The sequence below is a fragment of the Mirounga angustirostris genome, unplaced genomic scaffold, assembly GCF_029215605.1.
Source record: "Mirounga angustirostris isolate CCGP_5_RB_7025 unplaced genomic scaffold, mMirAng1.0.hap1 SCAF_10, whole genome shotgun sequence".
Lineage (NCBI taxonomy): Eukaryota > Metazoa > Chordata > Mammalia > Carnivora > Phocidae > Mirounga > Mirounga angustirostris.
Window position 1 is genome coordinate 86,049,579 of NW_026991718.1, and position 8,516 is coordinate 86,058,094.

At 36.1% G+C, this 8,516-nt stretch overlaps 1 non-coding gene across 1 annotated transcript; it reads left to right on the top strand.

Moving 5' to 3' along the window:
* Positions 1–7,915: 7,915 nt before the first annotated feature.
* Positions 7,916–8,022, top strand: LOC123841791 (U6 spliceosomal RNA). The gene has a single exon (XR_006790293.1). It is a non-coding gene; the product is annotated as a U6 spliceosomal RNA (small nuclear RNA).
* The last annotated feature ends 494 nt before the right edge of the window (positions 8,023–8,516 follow it).

An 8,516-nucleotide genomic window follows, 5' to 3' on the forward strand; every position in this document is an offset into this window, starting at 1 on the left:
TGAGGAAGGACACTATATTCTACTAAAAGGTCTATCCAACAGGAAGATCTAACAATTGTAAATATCTATGCCCCTAACACGGGAGCAGCCAAATATATAAGGCAATTATGAACAAAAGCAAAGAAACACATTGACAACAATACATTAATAGTGGGGGACTTTAACACCCCCCTCACTGAAATAGACAGATCATCTAAGCAAAAGATCAACAAGGAAATAAAGACTTTAAATGACACCCTGGACCAAATGGACTTCACAGACATATTCAGAGCATTCCATCCCAAAGCAACAGAATACACATTCTTCTCTAGTGCCCATGGAACATTCTCCAGAATCGATCAAATCCTAGGTCATAAATCAGGTCTCAACCAGTACCAAAGGATTGGGATCATTCCCTGCCTATTTTCAGACCACAATGCTTTGAAACTAGAACTCAATCACAAGAGGAAAGTCGGAAAGAACTCAAATACATGGAGGCTAAAGAGAATCCTACTGAAGAATGAATGGGTCAACCAGGAAATTAGAGAAGAACTTAAAAAATTCATAGAAACCAATGAAAATGAAAACACAAATATTCAAAATCTTTGGGATGCAGCAAACGCAGTCCTAAGAAGTATATAGGAATACAAGCCTTTCTCAAGAAACAAGAAAGGTCTCAAGTACACAACCTAATCCTACACCTAAAGGAGCTGGAGAAAGAACAGCAAATAAAGCCTAAACCAGGCAGAAGAGAAATAATAAAGATCAGAGCAGAAAACAATGAAATAGAAACCAAAAGAACAGTAGAACAGATCAACGAAACTAGGAGCTGGTTCTTTGAAAGAATTAACAAGATTGATAAACTCTGGCCAGACTTATCAAAAAGAAAAGAGAAAGGACCCAAATCAAGAAAATCATGAATGAAAGAGGAGAGATCACCAACCAAAGAAATACAAACAGTTATAAGAACATATTATGAGCAACTATATGTGAGCAAATTAAATAATCTGGAAGAAATGGATACATTCCTAGAGATGGATCAACTACCACAACTGAACCAGGAAGAAATAGAAAACCTGAACAGACCTATAACCACTAAGAAAATTGAAGCAGTCATCAAAAATCTGCCAACAAACAAAAGCCCAGGGCCAGATGGCTTCCCAGGGGAATTCTACCAAACATTTCAAGAAGAATTAATACCTATTCTTCTGAAACTGTTCCAAAAAGTAGAAACGGAAGGAAAACTCCAAACTCGTTTTATAAGGCCACCATTACCTTGATCCCCAAACCAGATAAAGACCCCATCAAAAAGGAGAATTACAGACGAATTTCCTTGATGAACGTGGATGCAAAAATTCTCACCAAAATAAGAGCCAATAGGATCCAACAGTACATTAAAAGGATTATTCACCGCAACCAAGTGGGATTTATCCCTGGGCTGCAAGGTTGGTTCAACATCCACAAATCAGTCAATGTGATGCAATACATTAATAAAAGAAAGAACAAGAACTATATGATCCTCTCAATAGATGCAGAAAAAGCATTTGATAAAGTACAGAATTCTTTCTTGATCAAAACTCTTCCGAGTATAGGCATAGAGGGTACATACCTCAATATCTTAAAAGCTTTCCATGAAAAACCTATCGAATGTCATCCTTAATGGGGAAAAACTGAGAGCTTTTCCTCTAAGGTCAGGAATGAGGAGGGATGTCCACTCTCACCAGTGCTATTCAACAAAGTATTAGAAGTCCTAGCCACAGCAATCAGATAACAAAAAGAAATAAAGGGTATCCAAATCGGCAAAGAAGTCAAACACTCACTCTTTGCAGATGATATGACACTTTATGTGGAAAACCCAAAGGACTCCACCCCAAAACTGCTAGAACTCAGACAGGAGTTCAGTAAAGTGGCAGGATATAAAATCAATGCACAGAAATCAGTGGCATTCCTATACACCAACAACAAGACAGAAGAAAGAGAAATTAAGGATTCCATCCCATTTACAACTGCACCCAAAACCTTAAGAATCCTAGGAATAAATCTAACCAAAGAGGCAAAGGATTTGTACTCAGAAAACTATAAAATACTTATGAAAGAAATTGAGGAAGACACAAAGAAATGGAAAAATATTCCATGCTCATGGAGTGGAAGAACAAATATTGTGAAGATGTCAATGCTACCTAGAGCAATCTACACATTCAATGCAATCCCCATCAAAATACCATCCACTTTTTTCAAAGAAATGGAACAAATAATCCTAAAATTTGTATGGAACCAGAAAAGACCCCGAATAGCCAGAGGAATGTTGAAAAGGAAAAGCAAAGCTGGCGGCATCACAATTCCGGACTTCCAGCTCTATGACAAAGCAGTCATCATTAAGACAGTATGGTACTGGCACATAAACAGGCACATAGATCAATGGAACAGAATAGAGAGCCCAGAAATGGACCCTCAACTCTATGGTCAACTCATCTTTGACAAAGCAGGAAAGAATGTCCAATGGAAAAAAGACAGTCTCTTCAACAAATGGTGTTGGGAAAATTGGACAGCCACATGCAGAACAATGAAAGTGGACCATTTCCTTACACCACACACAAAAATAGACTCCAAATGGTCTAAAGACCTCAATGTGAGACAGGAGTCCATCAAAATCCTAAAGGAGAACACAGGCAGCAACTTCTTCCTAGAAACATCGCCAAAGGCAAAGGAAGCAAGGGCAAAAATGAACTATTGGGACTTCATCAAAATAAAAAGCTTTTGCACAGCAAAAGAAACAGTCAACCAAACCAAAAGACAACCGACAGAATGGGAGAAGATATTTGCAAATGACATATCACATAAAGGGCTAGTATCCAAAATCTATAAAGAACTTATCAAACTCAACACCCAAAGAACAAAGAATCCAATCAAGAAATGGGCAGAAGACATGAACAGACATTTTTCCAAAGAAGACATCCAAATGGTCAACAGACGCATGAAAAAGTGCTCAACATCGCTCGGCATCAGGGAAATCCAAATCAAAACCTCAATGAGATACCACTCACACCAGTCAGAATGGCTAAAATTAACAAGTCAGGAAACGACAGATGTTGGCGGGCATGCGGAGAAAGGGGAACCCTCCTACACTGCTGGTGGGAATGCAAGCTGGTGCAGCCACTCTGGAAAACAGTATGGAGGTTCCTCAAAAAGTTGAAAATAGAGCTACCATACGATCCAGCAATTGCACTACTGGGTATTTACCCCAAAGATACAAATGTAGGGATCCGAAGGGGTACGTGCACCCCGATGTTTATAGCAGCAATGTCCACAATAGCCAAACTGTGGAAAGAGCCAAGATGTCCATCGACAGATGAATGGATAAAGAAGAAGTGATATATATATACACAATGGAATATTATGCAGCCATCAAAAGGAATGAGATCTTGCTATTTGCAACAATGTGGATGGAACTGCAGGGTATTATGCTGAGCGAAATAAGTGAATTAGAGAAAGACATGTATCATATGACCTCACTGATATGAGGAATTCTTAATCTCAGGAAACAAACTGAGGGTTGCTGGAGTAGGGTGTCGGGTGGGAGGGATGGGGTGGCTGGGTGATAGACATTGGGGAGGGTATATGCTATGGTGAGCACTGTGAATTGTGCAAGACTGTTGAATCACAGATCTGTAGCTCTGAAACAAATAATGCAATATATGTTAAGAAAAAAAAAAGAAGATAGCAGGAGGGGAAAATGAAGGGGGGGCAATTGGAGGGAGAGACGAACCATGAGAGACAATGGACTCTGAAAAAAAAACTGAGGGTTCTAGAGGGGAAGGGGTTGGGAAGATGTATTAGCCTGGTGATGGGTATTAAAGAGGGCATGTTCTGCATGGAGCACTCGGTGTTATGCACAAACAATGAATCATGGAACACTACATCAAAAACTAATGATGTAATGTATGGTGATTAACATAACACAAAAAATTTAAAAAATAAGAAATAAAAAAAATAAATCAAACACTTGACAATCAGACCTAAAACTATAAAACTTCTAGATGAAAATATATGGGGTAAACTCCCTTGACGTCAGTCTTAGCAATGATTTTTGGATTTGACTCCAAAAATAAAATACTGGAAATAAACTAAAAGCTTTCTTCACAGCAAATGAAACAGTCAACAAAATGATAAGAGAAATTACAGAATGGGAAAAAATATTTCCAAATCATAATCTCCCAAAGGGTTAATATCCTAAATATATATAAAACTCATACAACTTAATAGCAAAAAAAATTCCAATTAAAAAATTGGCAGAGGATCTGAATACATTTTCCCAAAGAAGACATATGAATGGCCACAGGTGCATGAAAAGGTGCTCAACATCTCTAATCTTTAAAGAAATTGTAAATCAAAACCACAATGAGGGGCACCTGGGTGGCTCAGTTGGTTAAGCATCCAACTCTTGGTTTCAGCTCAGGGCATGATCTCCAGGTCCTGGGATTGAGCCCCCCCATTGGGCTCCATGCTCGGGGGGTGGATCTGTCAAGGATTCTCTCCCCCCCTCCCTCTGCCCTTCCCCCTGCTCACACTCTCCCCCTCTCTAAAATAAATAAATAAATCTTAAAAGAAAAAAACCAATAACACCTCACACATATTAAAATGGCTATCATCAAAAAGATGAGATAATAAGTGTTGGGAAGGTTGAAGAAAACTGTGGTGAAGATGTGCACTGTTGACAGGAATGTAAATTGAAGCAGTCACTATGTTAAATAATATGTTAAATTTTAAGGAGTTTCTTCAAAAATTAAAAACAGAACTACCACATGATCCAGCAATCCCTCTGCTGGGTATATATCCAAAGAAAATGAAAACTAGATATTGAAGAGATATCTGTACTTCCATGTTGCAGCATTATTTAAAATAGCCAAGATATGAAAACAGCTAAGTCCATCAATGGATGAATGCACAAAGAATATGTGATGATGGATGGATTGATGGATGGATGGATATATACATACATACAGAATATTATTTAGCCATGAGAAAGAAGGAAATCCTGCCATTTGTGACAACATAAATGGATCTTGAAGTCATTATGCTACATGAAATAAGCGTGAGAAAGACAACTGCATGGTATCACCCAAATATGGAATTAAAGAAAAAAAAAAGTCAAACTCATAGAAACAGAGGGTAGAAAAATGGTTACCAGGAGAAGGGGAGTGGTGGAAATAGAGCAAGTTTGGTAAATGGGTACAAATTTTCAACTATAAAATGAATAAGGTCTGAGTGTCTAATGTAAAACATGGTGACAATAGTTGATAACACTGTATTGTATAATTGAAATTAGCTAAGAGAGTAGGACTTAAATGCTCTTACCAAAAAAAAAGGACAAATATGTGAGATGATGAATGAACTAATTAGCTAGATGGTGGGGATCCTTTCACAATATATATGTATATCAAATTAGCACAATGTACACTTTAAATACTTACAATTTTTATGTCAATTTTACTTGAATAAAGCTGATTTTTTTTAAAAAGTATATGGGAACTCTATGGACTATTTTTACAACTCTTCAGTAAATCTAACACAAAGACTTTTCTCAATGCAAATAATTAAATAGCACAGCCCTAAATGGGTCAAAAAAGAAAAAACCTGGTGATGAGTATTAAGGAGGGCACAAACTGCATGCAGTACTGGGTGTTATACGAAAACAATGAATCATGGAACACTATATCAAAAACTAATGATGTACGGTATTGTGACTAACATAACATAATAAAATTAAATTAAATTTAAAAAAAGAAAGAAAACACAAGGGAAATTTTAAAAACTCTGAGATGCATGAAAATACAGCTTACCAAAAATTACAGAATACAGAGCTTAAAGAAGTGCTTAGCAGGAAATTTATAGCTAAAATGCCTATACTAAAAAAAAAAAAAAAAAATATATATATATATATATATATATATATATATATATATATATATATATATATATATATATATATATATATATATATCAGTAACATAGAAGAAACCAATAATATAATCTTCTACCTGAGGTAACTAGCAAAAGAATAGCATGCTAAGTCCAAAGCAAGCAGAAGGAAAGAATTTAAGAATAGAGCAAAAATTTGTGAAATAGCAATTAGAAAAATACAGAAAATCAATAAAGTGAAAAGGTAGCTCTTTGAAAACATCAACAAAATTGCTATACCAGTTCTTTAGTTCAACAAATCACAAAAAAGAGAGAGGGAGGGAGGGAGGACTCATATTGCTAAAATCAGGAATGAAAGAGGGGACATCACTACCTACCTTACAGAAATAAAAAGGATTACATAAAAGCGTAATGTGAGCAACTGTGTCAACAAATTATATAACATAGGAAAAAGGATAAATCCCTAGAAAGATACAAACTGCTGAAATTGACTCAAGAAATTGAAATTCTGAACAGATCTGTAACAAATAAAGAGATCAAGAAATTAGGAATGAAGAAAACTTCTATTAAAAAGAAGCCCAAGACTACATGCCTTCCCTGGTGAATTATACCAAACACTTAAAGAATTAATGTAAGTCCTGCACAAATTCTTCCAAAGTAAAAGAAGAAAGACTTCTTAATTCATCCTATGATTCCCTGATACCAAAATCAGCCAAATACATCATAAGAAAGAAAACTACAGATTAATATCTCTACTGTGAAAAATGCTCAACAAGATACTAGCAACTGTATACCAGCAATACATAAAATCTACCCAGCAATATAAATAGAACTATACACCACATTAATAGAATAACTAGCAAAATTCACATAATCATCTCAATAGATGGAGAAAAAACATTTTTTCTTTATCTTCTTTTTTAAAATTTTTATTTAAATTCCAGTTAGTAAACATACAGTGTATTACTTTCAAGTATATATTAAGTGATTCAATACTTACATACAACACCCAGTGATCATCACAAGTGTACTCCTTAATCCTCATTACCTATCTAACCCATGCCCTCACCCAACTCCCCTCTGGGAAACCATCAGTTTGTTCTCTGTAGTTAAGAATCTGCTTCTTGGTTTGCCTCTCTCTCTCTTCCCTATGCTCATTTGTTTTGTTTCTTAAATTCCTCACATGAGTGAAATCATATGGTATTTGCCTTTCTCTGAATGACTTAGTTTACTTAGCCTAATACTCCCTAGCTCCATCCACGTCATCATAAATGGTAAGATTTCATTCTTTTTTGTGGTTGAGTAACATTCCCGTGTGTGTGTGTGTGTGTGTCTGTGTGTCTGTACCACATCTTTATTTTGACTATTGTAGATAATGCTACTATAAGCATCAGGGTGCACGTAATCTCTTCGAATTAGTATTTTTGTATTCTTTGGGCAAATACCTAGTATTGCAACTGCTGGATTAAAAGGTAGTTCTATTTTTAACTTTTTGAGGAAACTTCATACTGTTTTCCACAGTGGCTGCACCAATTTGCATTCCTACCAACAGTGCAAGAGGGTTCCCCTTTCTTCACAAACTTGCCAACACCTGTTGTTTCTTGTGTTGTCAATTTTAGTCATTCTGACAGGTGTGAGGTGATATCTCATTGTAGTTTTGATTTCTATTTCCCTGGTGATGAGGGATGTTGAACATCTTTTGTTGTGTCTGTTGGCCATCTGGATGTCTTCTTTGGAGAAATGTCTGTTCATGTCTTTTGCCCATTTTTAATTGAATTATTTGTGTGTTGAGTTTTCTGGGCATTGAGTTTTTAAGTTCTTTTTATATTTTGGACACTAATCCTTCATTGGATATGTCATTTGCAAATATCTTCTCATTCCATAGGTTGCCTTTTAGTTTTGTTGAGTGTTTCCTTTGCTGTGGAGAAGCTTTTTATCTTGATGAAGTCCCAAAGTTCATCTTTGCTTTTGTTTCCCTTGCCTCAGAAGACATATCTAGTAAGAAGTTGCTACAGCTGTGCTTGATTCAGCAGCACATATACTAAAACTGGAATGATACACAGAAGCTCAGCATGACCTCTGTAAAAGGATGACATGCAAATTCATTAACTGTTCCCTATTTTCGTTGAAAAAAAAAAAAAAGAAGTTGCTATACCCAATGTCAAAACGGTTATTGCCTGTGTTCTCCTTTAGGATTTTGATGGTTTCCTCTCTCACATTCAGGTCCTTAATCCATTTTGAATTTATATTTGTGTATGGTGTAAGAAAGTGGTCCAGTTTCATTCTTTTGCATATTGCTGTCCAATTTTCCCAACACCATTTGTTGAAGAGACTGTGTTTTTTTCCATTGGATATTCTTTCCTGCCTTGTTGAAGATTAACTGACCATATAGTTGTGGGTTCATTTCCGGGTTTTCTGTTCTGTTCTATTGATCTATGTGTCTATTTTTATGACAGTTCCATACCGTCTTGATCACTACAGCTTGGTAATATAACTTGAAGTCCAGAATTGTGACGCCTCCAGCTTTGCTTTTCTTTTTCAAGCTTGCTTCAGCTATTTAGGGTCTTTTGTAATTCCATTCAGATTTTACGATTGTTTGTTCCAGGTCTGTGAAAAAT